The sequence below is a fragment of the Salmo salar genome, chromosome 27, assembly GCF_965601325.2.
Source record: "Salmo salar chromosome 27, fSalSal1, whole genome shotgun sequence".
Lineage (NCBI taxonomy): Eukaryota > Metazoa > Chordata > Actinopteri > Salmoniformes > Salmonidae > Salmo > Salmo salar.
Genome location: NC_138317.1, coordinates 19,426,967 through 19,440,692, shown reverse-complemented (window position 1 = coordinate 19,440,692; position 13,726 = coordinate 19,426,967). Strand labels below are relative to the sequence as shown.

General features: G+C 43.3%; 1 pseudogene; it reads right to left on the bottom strand.

Annotated features, from left to right (window-relative positions):
* The window catches only part of LOC145864372 (uncharacterized), a 62,292-nt pseudogene that overhangs the window by 34,470 nt on the left and 14,096 nt on the right, over positions 1-13,726 (bottom strand).

Sequence of the window (13,726 nt, the reverse complement as noted above, 5' to 3'; positions counted from 1 at the left end):
TGTCCCTCCCTGGAGGCTTGTCCTTCTCTCATCATGTCTCCTCAGAGTTTTCTTCACTGGTTTTCAAGAAGGATTTGTGTTGTACATTAAATGCTACTTTAAAATTCATCTTTCCTCTCCCTCTTCCCTTCTCTTCCCCCTCTCTCTTTCTTTCCTGCAAGTGGAATATAATTGGACAAAGATTTCAAATAACGGCACATCCCAGTTGATAGCTAGCTTTTCTCCTGGCAGCCAGCGGTGAATTGATGATCTGCTCTTTTAAAGACTTCTGTGGTCTCCTCTCTTCGCTCATCTACCTCTCCTCTCTCATCATGGGGCTCAGCGCCAGGCTGGCTGAGACGTTTCCAGGGCCGCAGCCGCCTGGATCTCACGCTGTCTAATCCTAATGACAAAGTCGCCAGAAAACATGGCCACAAAACAACAGCGTGTAAACACATGATTAGAGACTTTACACTCTGAATTCTGTATCTTTGTCCTCCGTAACAGAATGGAGTCCTCTGGGATTTCCTTACAGCGGGTTGTTACAGAATGTAGGAGATACAGTTCAAGTGTGACTGACTAGACGAGGCAGTAATCCTTGAGTTCTCGGTCTGGAAGCAGCCGACAGACAGACTCATAAAAACAAGGCTAACTTCACCTCAACAATCTCTCTAGTCGCTGGTGAACATTGCCATTTCAATGCTCTCTGTTATACAGTATCATCTCATCCAAGGGATGAAGCCGTTTTAGAATACTACTTTAAGTAGAACCAGCACCTGGTTTGAAGAACAGCACAGAGGCAACAGTACAGGACCAAAGTGGAAAAGAGAGGAGAAACCAACCAACAATATTCATCCATCTGAAAAGACTGTTCATCTAAAGCACAGTGATAAGGATGAAGGGGAGGAATAGGAGGCACTGATGAAGAGAGGCTTGGCACAGTACTGTTAATCCTTCAGCATTGTGATGAGATGAGAAGAGAGATGCCAGTTTTCCAGATGACCTTGGTGCTCAGTGAAAAGGGTATTGCCAAAGGGCTGTAGGCCACATGCTGCTTGGTGCTCAGTAGTAAAACCAGAGGCCTGTATGCTACACACTGGAAGACAGATTTTTGGTTCACACCCTTCTCTCTCTATCTCACGCACGCTCGCACGCGCACGCACACGCACACACACAGGTTTGTTTTACTATCATTGTGGGGACCAAACAAAATCCTATTTTCCTTAAACCCTAACCCTTACAGCCAATTTATGCTTGATCCAAAAATGTGGTTCGGAGGCGCCTTATGGATGGTGTGACATAACTGTGGAGTCTTCGGAGTCATGCTCAGTACTCAGTACCGCATCGCTGTGTGCCTCTCAAATGTTTTAACAATGTGTAGGGATCCATATAGCTCCACATTGACATGATTGGTTGAAGAGGAAGGCCTAAAAAACTGTCAAAGACTCCAGTCACTCAAGTCATAGACTGTTCTCTCTGCTACTGCATGGCAAGTGGTACTGGAGCGCAAAGTCTAGGTCCAAAAGGCTCCTTAACAGCTTCTACCCCCAAGCCATAAGACTGCTGAACAATTAATCAAATGGCCACCCGGACTATTTACATTGCATTTAAAGGTAGGTAGGTTATATCCTGCATGTTTGGCCCTGTCCGGGGGTATCATCGGATGGGGCCACAGTGTCTTCTGATCCCTCCTGTCTCAGCCTCCAGTATTTATGCTGCAGTAGTTTATGTGTCCGGGGGCTAGGGTCAGTCTGTTACATCTGGAGTATTTCTCTTGTCTTATCCGGTGTCCTTTGTGAATTTAAATATGCTCTCTCTAATTCTCTCTTTTTCTCTTTCTGTCTTTCTCTCGGAGGACCTGAGCCCTAGGACCATGCCTCAGGACTACCTGGCATGATGACTCCTTGCTGTCCCCAGTCCACCTGGCCGTGCTGCTGCTCCAGTTTCAACTGTTCTGCCTGCGGCTATGGAACCCTGACCTGTTCACCGGACGTGCTTGTTGCACCCTCGACAACTACTATGATTATTATTATTTGACCATGCTGGTCATTTATGAACATTTTAACATCTTGACCATGTTCTGTTATAATATCCACCCTGCACAGCCAGAAGAGGACTGGCCACCCCTCATAGCCTGGTTCCTCTCTAGGTTTCTTTCTAGGTTTTTGGCCTTTCTAGGGAGTTTTTCCTAGGGAGTTTTTCCTAGCCACCGTGCTTCTTTCACATGCATTGCTTGCTGTTTGGGGTTTTAGGCTGGGTTTCTGTACAGCACTTTGAGATATCAGCTGATGTACGAAGGGCTATATAAATACATTTGATTTGATTTGATTTAGGTAGATGCGGTATGTCCTGTATAACACAAACTCACTTCCTTGAAAACAACTCTGCGCTGCTCTGCGGAGCGCAAGAAGTATGTATGCCCTGACTTCTGCAGAGGCTGTGTCATCATAAATGCTGCATGGCCAATGCAGACGGAATGACCATGCAGCGAGTTTTACTCTTAACCTATTCCTTACCCTAAACCTAAACCCTAAGCCTAAAATAGCCGTTTTCCTTGTGGGGACCAGCGAAATGTCTCCACTTGTCCAAATGTTCCTTGTTTTACTACCAAAAACACACACACACACACACACTGCTGCTATAACTAAGTGTGTCAATCTCCTTCACTTTCTCATGCATCCTTTCCGTACAAAGCGCCATGGACAAATATGCCAGTGTTGTAACTCTATCAGAAGTAACCTACCATGTCGACCTATAATGCACTTTATCAGGGGTGAATAACAATGCACTCTTTCATGAGAATGAACTGCAAAGAGTAACGTTTTTCAGAAGTTTGAAAGAAGACACTGGGCGCGTTCCTCTGCTGAGATGTTGCTGACGCCTGCCAGATCTCACAACACCTGGATGTTTTGAATATGTTAAGCAAAGTTTATGATTTTTTTTGGAAAAGATGAATACATCATAAAAGTAATTGTTAAAATCTACAAATAAAAATACATGATAGATGAAGAATATCAAAGATGAAGACATGATAGGTAAATTAATATTATTACAAACCATTTCAATCATTATTTTAAAAGATTTGAGACACCTTTGAGAGATAAAAAACTATGCCATGATGTCAAACACCTTCCCGGTTATCTGAATGACATGTTATTGTGTCTTCAACTGGGCTATCATAAGATGGTTGAGTCCTGTTAACTGGGCCAGTCCTGTTGTCACGTCCTGACCAGTAAAGGGGTTATTTGTTATTATACTTTGGTCATGACGTGGCAGGGGGTATTTGTTTTATATGGTTTTGAGTGTGTGTTTATGTAGAGGGGCGTTTTATTTATGTTCCCGGGGTTTTTGGTTTAGTTCTATGTTGTACAGTTCTATGTCTGTTTCTAGGGTGTTTATTTCTATGTTTAGTATTTGGGATTGGGGCCTTCAATTGGAGGCAGCTGGATATCGTTGCCTCTGATTGTAGGTCCTATAATTAGGAGTTTGTTTGTTTTGGGGGATTGTGGGAGATTGTTCTTTGTATTGCTGTGTGAGCCTACAAGACTGTTTGTCATCCGGTTTCTTGTTTTGTTTCGTGTTTAATGAAAATGAACGTTCACATACCCGCTGCGCCTTGGTCCATCCATTACGACGACCGTGACACCTGTTAACTGTCATCTCTAATCAGAAACACCAATACATGGTTCACATCATCCAGAATGTTGCCGAAGGTCGGCTTTCCAAGACTGACCTTTGAGTAGCTCGCCAATTCTGAATTTACATGTATTTCTCACTTGTTCCAATGCAAACTGTCATAAACAATCTCACCAGTATCATAAACAAATTTCACAAATCTCCCAGTATACTATCCAATCAAAGCCACTTTGATATTATCACACCACAGGTTAGCCAGAATTGGCTTAAATAGCCAAACGTAACACAATATCCAGGGGTGTAGTGGTACCTGGAAAAGTGGGTATACTCAAATTTTGCCAAACATTTCCCAAATAACCCACCCAGCGACGCCCTATGTGAAAAAGTATATGTTTTCCTATAGTTTGTTCAGGTTTTCACTCTCAAAATCCAACTTTTAAAAAAAAGTCCACAACAATGCTTAAACTACACCAGGAGAACATTGCTGAGGTCTGGGAAAAATCAACAAATATATTTTTTCTGGGAGGTGTAGCTGTCCTTTAATTCAATTCCACCTAGCGTTAGCGGTGTTTCTGTACTGTACAATGTTGGCCTACACAGGCCCGGTTCCAGGAAGACATGCCTGAGGGGGCACAACTAGAGCCCTAATAACACAAGGTGGATTGGTCCTAATACTGATCAAATGTACAAAAGGGTATCTGAAACGTAGCCGTACACATCAACAACCATCACTTTCTATTGTAACACAAGAAAGACATGCTAAGATATGTGTACCCGAAATGCAGCGGTCGCTACAACATACACAGATCAGCTCGACAGGATGAGCACCACTAGCTAATCTAAGATTCTTACAGGCTTCATAGCCTAAACTTCAATCATTAGAACTATAGGAATTTGTGACACTAAGACGCCACTTCTCCAGGTGCGCAATATTTTCTGTGTTGGAGAGTGCTGATGTGACATTTCCTACACGACAGTAGCTCATTTGAATCTGCTGCGAATAAAAGTAAATGCCCATTCCGAGAGCAACACACACACACACACACTCACGCTGTAGCAAGAGAGCAGAGGGTGCGCAAAAGTAAGCTGTGTTGTTTTCATAGTATTGACATCATTTTTACAGTAGCCTATCACACAATGACTATGTAATGCAAATGAATGACAGGAGTGAAAGTTTGCCTACTTGTTTTAGTAGGCGACACATGGTATTGGTCTTACAAACAATATGTACAAAAATGTAGGACTATCTGAAATGCAGCCATATTGACAATAACTGTCATTTTGCACACAAGAACCCACGCAATGTTGAAGAGAAGCCCCACGAAGACGGGTAGCCCCAGATGCGCTCATTAACGGCACACACCATAGCCGTCGATTCAGGACCATGGACAGAAGGCTACCGCCAGTCAGTGTCACCTCATTGTCCCTAAACCTGTCTAATAAGGAAAAGCTGCAAAAGCAAGCAATGACATCAAGAATGAACGCAAAGGACACAAATAAAAGCAAAGGCCTAAACTATACATTCGATTTAGAAAATGTGCCAAACAACCTGTAGGCTTACATGAGAGAACCAATGAATGAATAAATCTGGCACGTTGGCCAGGGCCATAAAGGTTCCTCCATGCTGTGTTGAACCTCATGAGAAGTCTCTGATTCCACTCTCCTTCCTGGCTAAATGTACTTGTCAGGTCCCTCTCAAATGCCAGCTCAAATGCCAGCTGCGCATTGAAAATATTCAAACAAGACTTCGGACTAAACTTTTTCAATACCTGGTTTGCATACCCATTGTTGACTTAAGCGTTTACTGGTACAGGCTACCGATGTCAATATTCTGCAGCTGCTCCGCTTGACAAGCAGTAGAGAGCTATTCCACTCAAACTAGCGCATATTTGAATATTTCATGTGTTTTGCGATTGTGTAGGCTACTTTGTGCATGATTTCTCTACTGTACTACATAACTGATACCTCCACTACATAACTCTGATACTCATCAGTGGGAAAAGATGTGAGTATAGGCTAATCAATGCCCACTGAAAAAGTATGTATACTGCGTATACCTGCATATAGGCACCACAACAACACCACAATATCTGCAAATTAATTTCCAGCAATATTGCCCCAGTCTGTCTGGGTGGTGTGCGCATTTGTCTATCACTTCATGTAGCCAGTTAGCAAAATCCGTCTTGTGGGTAGACAGAGACTTTCCCCAAAACCTTCTCAGTTAAAGGTTAACTGCAGATTATGCTTACCTGGCAGAATTATATCTTGATTATTGTACCAATTAGGTGGGTATTTGTTTTGCTAACTCTGCAATGACCCTGGATGCGCAATTAAAAGGGTATTAGGCCTACACTCAAAATATTTGTTATTTTATTTATTATTATAATCGGAAATGGTCTTCTGATGTGATTTAAGCATTTACATTGACTTAGGAATGGATAAAAATGTACAGAATGGTTACCTGGAGGAAAATGGCAGAAAGTCATGATTTTTCAATTTCAGTCAAGGCGAGGGTTTAGTATTATTTTAAATCTAGTCCAGGGGAGGGTCATGTAATTTGTAATTTATGAAATGTCTATATTTCTTAGTGTTTTAGAATTAGTTGCTTATTAGGCTTTATATCGATGTGATGCCGCCCCTCATCTCTGATTCTCCGCTGGGTGCGCAATAACAAGTGTGCCTATAGGCTATTTAGTGTGGTCTCAATCAAATGATCCATAGCACATAGGCTACGAAGTGCATGTTTGGAGAAGCACAGAGCAAAGTTGCATTTGAAAGATAGGTGCTGGGATGGTGTAAATAAACGAGGATGCATTACACACCACAGTGGATATTCCAACCCTGAGCCCCGGCCTGCTCTGCTCTTGCTGATCACATTTTTTGTGTGTGCTAACTAACCAATGGCTGTGCTCTGTAGGCCTAAGGTGGCAGGTCAGTCAAAGGCTTCTTACAAAAATCATTTTGGATTAGGCCTATTCCAAAAAATGCACTATCTTGCTCGTGGACTAGCCTATAGCCTATGTTCTGTTCAGTTTGAGAAGGAGTGTGAAGATGAGGAGGAGCAGAGGTCAACTTTGATAGTTTGCTACTACTGTAATTGATTTTATTCAAAACAATATGCTTCTTGCCCATTATGTATTTATCAGAGTTATTGACCTCACAATAAGCCAGATTCGAGTAACTTACATTGTGGTGCTGAAAGGATCTGATCGTACACTACAGGAAAAGGAGGGCTTCTAGTTCCTTGGTGTCCACATCACTAAGGACCTATCATGGTCCAAACACACCAACACAGTAGTGAAGAGGGCACGACAATGCCTATTCCCCCTCAGGAGGCTGAAATTTGGCATGGGACCTCAGATCTTCAAAAAGTTTTACAGCTGCACCATCGAGAGTGTCCCGACTGGGTTCATCACCGCTTAGTATGGCAACTGCTCGGCATCTGACCATAGCTCTACAGAGGCTAGTGCATACAACCCATTACGTCACTTGGGCCGAGCTTCCTGCCATCCAGGACCTCAATACCAGGCGGTGTCAAAGGAAGGCTCTAAAAATTGTCAAAGACTGCAGCCACCCAAGTCATAGACTGTTCTTTCTGTTACCGCACGGGAAGCGGTACTGGAACGCCAAGTCTGGAACCAAACGGATCCTTAACAGCTTCTAAAAGCTTGATGTACACTCATTGGACCACACACTCATGACATACTACACTGACACTCCCAACACACACACACACACACACAGACACACACACGCGGCTGTTACTCTACATACCTATCACGTTTCAGGTAAGACCCAGATGCAGACAATGTCAAATTAACAACAGTTTATTAATCCAACAGGGCCAGCCAAAAAGCAGGTCAAGGTCAGGCAGAGGTCGGTAATCCAGATAGGTGGGGCAAATGTACTGGATGGCTGGCAGGCTCAGGGCAAGCAAAAGTCAGTTACCCAGAAAGGTGGGGCAAAGGTACAGGACGGCAGGCAGGCTCCAGATCAGGGCAGGCAGAATGGTCAACAGTGGGAAAATTAGGAAACAGGAACAATCGAGAGACAGGAGCAGAGGGGAAACCACTGGTAGGCTTGACGAAACAAAACAAACTGGCAACAGACAAACAGAGGACACTGGTATAAATACACAGGGGATAATGGGGAAGATGGGCAACACCTGGAGGGGGGTGGAGACAATCACAAAGACAGGTGAAACAGATCAGGGTGTGACAGTTACATATTACCTCATGTACCTTGACTAACCCGTACCCCCACACATTGACTCGGTACCCCTTGTATACAGCCTCGTTATTGTTATTTTATTGTGTTACTATTTTTCCTTTTGTTTATTTAACAACATTTTCTTTCTTACTTTTTTAAAACTCTGCATTGTTGGTTTAGGGCTCGTAAGTAAGTATTTCACGGTAAGGTCTACACCTGTTGTATTGGTCTGGGGGTAGAAATTATTGGCCAGTCTTCCAGTTTTCGCCATAATGCCACCTGCGTCTGAGTAATGGGAACGGGTAGACCAGGCCATGGCTCGGACGGCTGAGGTACCTGATGTTCTTCTTGGCCTTCCTGTGACACCTGGTCTTGTAGGTGACCTGGAGGGCAGACAGTGTGCACCCAATGGTGCGTTTGGCTGCGTGTATCACCCTCTGATACAATATAGTTTATGAAATCAATTGAGGCATTGAACAAATACAAAAAAGACTATAGCCTGCCATACACAATATCACAGATAATTTTACCAGACTCACAACATTTTCCTTTCTAGCTGTGCCACCAAGTGATTGCGAACTACTGGTAAAGTGAACATGTTTAGCAAATACTGTAACATTATGGAACAATGTTTTTAACATTTAAATGGTTAGCGGGAGAGGCAATATGGACAATCCTGGCCTACAAAACAATGATTTATGTAGTGCAGATGAGAGAGCCAAGTGAATCGAATCACACAGGGTTGTGACAGCTGAGGACACTGTCCTGGTGTTTTAGCCATTTATGCTCTCCCATTGAGTAGACTATATCACGGTGACATCTAGATGGCTACCAACATTAGTTATTTAATGTGTAGGCTGCTATACTACTTGGAATACTGTATAATGATGGGAGGGGAAAATTCCCCTCAATACAATATGGTGCACTGTTCATTCGCATCAGCTTTAGTGGCTCGCGAGTACGGCCCACAGCGCCGTTTGTGTGTAAAATGCGGCCCATCAATCCGAAAAAATATGGGTAATCCTATGAACTGCTAGAAACAAGCCATTTTCTCTGTAGTAATGGTGGAAACATAACGGTCACGAGTCTGCACTCAGAGTATTCTCTATTGCACTCAGAGGCTGAGATACAGAATATAATCACAATATTCTCTCAGTGATGTTTTCTATGTCGCACAGCTAGATATCTACGAGCAATTTAGAGCAGAATGAAATGGCTTTTGTCAACTTGAGCTAACAAACGTTAGCCAACTATCTAGCTAGGTTAGCTAAGGAAACATGCAGCAATTCAACGTTGGCTAGCAATAAATATGCTTATAAACAAAGCAAGGTACCTACCCAGCAGCTGCTTAAACTATTCTTCCACTTCACAGCCGCTTCAAGAAGATATTTACTAAAATGGACTGAGCTTCATGTGTCTCACCTGACAGCATAAGTTTGGTGCCTGAAACAAATCATTTGAATCTATAGTAGGCATAAGCTATTACTGTAAATAAATACAGTATGTTAGAGTTACTTTTACAGGAGGCTTCTGAATTACAATTAATAACAGTATTTTTCAGCTCAGGGTACACAGCAAGAAACAGGTACGCAGCAAGAAACATAACGCACTGTGCCGTACACACACAGAAATAACAATAACCCACAAACACAGGTGGGGAACAGGCTGCCTAAGTATGATTCCTAATCAGAGACAACGATAGACAGCTGCCTCTGATTAGGAACCATACTCGGCCCAAAACAAAGAAATACAAAAACATAGAATGCCCACCCCACACCCTGACCTAACAAAATAGAGAAATAAACCGTCTCTCTCAGGTCAGGGCGTGACAGTACCCCCCCCCCCCCCCCCCCCCCCGTCGCTGGAGACTCCGGGCTGCAGACCGTCGCTGGAGACTCCGGGCTGCAGACCGTCGCTGGAGGCTCCGGGCTGAGGAGCGTCGCTGGAGGCTCCAGACTGGACAGCGTCTCTGTAGGTTCCAGACTGGGGACCTTCGCTGCAGGCTCCGTGCCATGGATCCTCACAACTGGTTCCGCGCCATGGATCATCACTGGAGGCGTTGTGCCATGGATCATAACTGGAGGCTCCGGGCCATGGATTATCACTGGAGGCGTTGTGCCATGGATCATCCCTACAGGCTCCGGGCCATGGATCATAACTGGAGGCTCCGGGCCATGGATTATCACTGGAGGCTTCCTACGGGGAGCTGGAACCGGTCTCACCAGACTGGGTGAGACGCACAGGAGACTGGATGCGCAGAGCAGGCACAGGGCTCAATGGGCCGTGGAGGCGCACCGGAGGTCTGGAGCTCAGGGCTGGCACACCCCGTCCTGGCTGGATGGTCACTGAAGCCCAGCAAGGGCGGGACGCTGGCACAGGACGAACTGTGCTGCGCTGGTGAACGGGGGGTACCGTGCGTAGAGCAGGCGCAGGATAACCTGGGCCATAGAGGTGCACTGGAGACCAGACACGCTGAGCCGGCGCACTTCTTCCTGGCTGACGGCCAACTCTAGCACGGCAACTGTGAGGAGTTTGCACCGAGTGCACCGGGCTGTGAGTGCGCACCGGCGACACAGTGCGCATCACCGCATAATACGGTGCTTGCTCGGTCACTCGCTCCCCACGGTAAGCACGGGAGTTGGCTCAGGTCTCAAACCCGACCTCGCCAATCTCCCTGTGTGCCCCCCCCCCCCCAAAAAAAAGTTTGCCGCTGCCTCTCGGGCTTCTGTCGTTGATTCTCCCCGGTCCAGCTCGTCTTCCCAGTCAGCGCACGCTGCTTGGCCTTCTTGTGGTGGGTTATTCTGTCACGAGTGCTGTCTTCAAATTCCCTGTCATAAAGGAGCCAAGGCGCAGCGTGCCAGTCATTCCACATCTTTATTGAAGGAAACCGAAACCAAAACAATAAACAGGTACGCAGCAAGAAATGTTACGCACTGTGCCGTACACACACAGAAATAACAATAACCCACAAACACAGGTGGGGAACAGGCTGCCTAAGTATGATTCCTAATCAGAGACAACGATAGACAGCTGCCTCTGATTAGGAACCATACTCTGCCCAAAACAAAGAAATACAAAAACATAGAATGCCCACCCCACAACCTGACCTAACAAAATAGAGAAGTAAACCGTCTCTCTCAGGTCAGGGCGTGACAGTATGGTATTATACAGTGCATCCGACAGTGTTTTACTGTTGAAATTACAGAAAAGTCTTACAGTGTTTAACAGACAAAATTAGGCTATAGGCAGCTACTGTATAGCTTTGTCGATCAATTCCTTCACCCACCATGCACTCTTTAAATTGCCTACCTCCATGTCAGCGAAGCACTGTTAAGTTCAAACCAAAACTCGAATTGAAGGGGTTTGACAGGGTATACCATAGGTCTACCTTTTATTAAAGAAAATGGAAAAAATCACAGGCCTACCCTTCGTTAGTTTAAGATTTTGAAGAAAATAAAGCGGATCCTATTATATAAAGTGATCTATAACAGCGCTTTGGTCCGCGATGCTTCCTGCTAGAAACAACCTGTAAAATACCCAGGAATTACGTGACTCTGTATATGGAATATCATTGTTTAATTTCTTTGACATTCAGAGGCTGAGCTACAACCTTCTATAGCTGAGGAGACGAAAGATTTACTTTGCTTGGGAAGTAATCTCATTCTGTCACTATCAATTGATTAAGCTATTCACTTTCTGTACAATATAAGATGTTTAAACCCAGACAGCTTTTAGGGAAACACCTGTGACAAAGCCATGAATGAAGAATAGCCAACAGTAAATGCTTACATTTTTCTGTGTCAGTAGGGCTATTCTGTCTGGGGTGGAAAGGTAGTCGTAATTTTGAAAGTACCATGATCAGCAACCTGTTTTCAGAGCATTTTGTATTATTCTTTACGTAAATCCGAGACACTCCATTTCGTATGATATGTTATGTTTCGTATGGTATGTATTAGTTTGTGGATGTCCATCACCCATTTCATATGATATGTCATGAATTACAATTTGTATTATATGTTACGAATTGGAAAAACGTACGTGTTACGAATTCGCAAAATGTGTTACGAATTTGCAAAAGTACAATATGTTACGAATTTGCAAAAGTACAATATGTTACGAATTTGCAAATCGTACAATATGTTACGAATTTGCAAAACGTACAGTATGTTATGAATTTGCAATTTGCAATTCTAGCTAGGTGGCTAACCTTAGCTAGCTCACTAACGTTAGCTAGGCTAGGGGTTAGAGGTTATGTTTAGGAGTTAGGTTAACGGGTTAAGTTTAGGGCAAGTGTTGGCTAAAAGGGTTAGGGTTAGGGGAAGGGTTAGCTCACATGCTAAGTAGTTGCAAAGTAGCTAAAAAATAGTAAGTAGTTGAAAAGTTGCTAATTAGCTCAAATTGTCTGTGATGAGATTCAAACTCATCATATATGCATTATATAAAGATTCTGCTAATTATGTAAATTGGTGTAGAATTGATTGAATTGTTTGTAAAACGTATGTTTTTCTTGGACCTGCAAATACAATGATAGATTAATTCAATGCTTTTACTATAAAGGAGAACATTCCACGCCTACTCTTGTCCACGGTGGTCTGCGAACCCACAACCTTCTGGCCCGCAGCCCTGTGTGCTATCAAAATAATAAAACAAAGAACATATATATGGTTCTGGTCTGTCTAAGAAATGAAGGTAAATGGTAGACATGTTTTCTGCTATCCACTTTGTTTAAATGTTTTAATTGAATTAATGATTATCCCTCACACCTGTCACCATCATCATAAGTTAGTGCTTCAAAGTCCCTGCGATAAGGTTAGCGATAAACTGAAGTCCAAACTGAACAGAACTACACTCTCTTCTACCATTGTCTTAAATATATTTAATGGTCTCGTTGCAAAAGCTAAATTGTCGCAAGGGAACTTTTATTTATTTATTTATTTTATTTCACCTTTATTTAACCCGGGTAGCAAAGATTATAGCAAACACCACTGAAACAGAATTGGTGCTCGCTAGCTTTGCAAATTCAGCTATTGTTGGAAGCCAGCCAATATGAAACAAACTATTAAAATTATAAAAGGTTGCAGCATATGTTGTGTAAATGGTGAACTCATACAGCTGTCAACTCTTGTCATTTTAATCCGTTTCACATTTGCTAGCTACCTTTTAGATCGAAGCCCAAATAGAATGATAAAAGATAAGATGATAGAAGCCCATCTCCTACTGTAAATAACCTACACACTGTGTGTGTGTGTGTGTGTAGCCAGCCAGCCAGCCAGGTAGAAAAATGGCAGAAAAATAAAAGACGGACATCAGAGTATTTTTCAGTACACCAAAACGCAAAGAACCCTACTAGCCTAATATCTCAAAGACTAGTTGATAAAATGTTCATAAGAAAGAAATGAAATTCTAATGGAAATGTTTCACAATGATGTCATTAGGCAGAGCAGGCAACAGATGGCACACAGACAGCAGAGTTGGGGACAGATATGCAGGGACAGACTGGCAGAGACAGGGAGTCTCAGGTAAGTTTGTTGAGTCTTTGTTTGGCAACATTATGAAAGGTTCTCCATTTTTTTTACTTGTAAAATAGGAACATAATTGGAAAATGCCATGGATACCCCCACTCTCAACTTAAACTGGTGACTGAACTAAGATTTGTTAAAGGCAATGGTATTGCTGTTGTGATTAGTTGTGTAGTTTTGGGTACCGGTAGTTAGGAGTACGGCAAACACCTTATTTCTTTGGTTCCTCAATATACATTTACCATATTACAATGTAGGCTATGTGTTACAGCACTACTTTTGGTGTCCCCCTCAGGAATTGCTCTTGAGAAAATGTAATGTACTTGTCCCCTCCAAAGTTGATATCAGATTTTCGCCCCTGCCTCCATCACCTCCTTGATTAT